This window comes from Patiria miniata, unplaced genomic scaffold, assembly GCF_015706575.1.
Source record: "Patiria miniata isolate m_02_andy unplaced genomic scaffold, ASM1570657v1 HiC_scaffold_6, whole genome shotgun sequence".
In the NCBI taxonomy this organism is placed as follows: Eukaryota; Metazoa; Echinodermata; class Asteroidea; order Valvatida; family Asterinidae; genus Patiria; species Patiria miniata.
The window spans coordinates 25,305,834-25,306,308 of NW_024037073.1; positions in this window are offsets into that span (position 1 = coordinate 25,305,834).

Sequence of the window (475 nt, forward strand, 5' to 3'; positions counted from 1 at the left end):
AGCCAGCCAACCCCAGCAAGCCTGATGGTCAAGTAGTTGAGACATTTGCACTAGGAAGCAGGAGATTGTTGGTGCGAGTCTACTCGAGCTGCTTTTGAATTGTGAAGTTTTGGTTTTGTGTTCATTTTTTTGTTTTTTGTTTTTAAACATTTTTTTTAACAACTCCCCCCCCCCCTTTTAATCTTTGGGACTTTTGTGTGTGGAAAGGAAGTTTATTTCAGAAGTTGGCCCCAAAGTTTGCTGAGTTTTAATTGATTCTCAAGAAAAATGAGCTCATTTTCTGGACTTTTAATGAAATTTCAGGGCAGCTGTATATGTAAGTCCACTTGCCAGAAAACTGTGTCTGGAAACAGTTTTTTTGTCAACGAAGATCACATTTCCATTCTGGCCCACAACCATCCCATGTCTTTGGCGGGTAGCTCACCTTTGTTGCTTCAGCCACGGAGACATCTCCCCAATGTTCCGTTGCAGCATC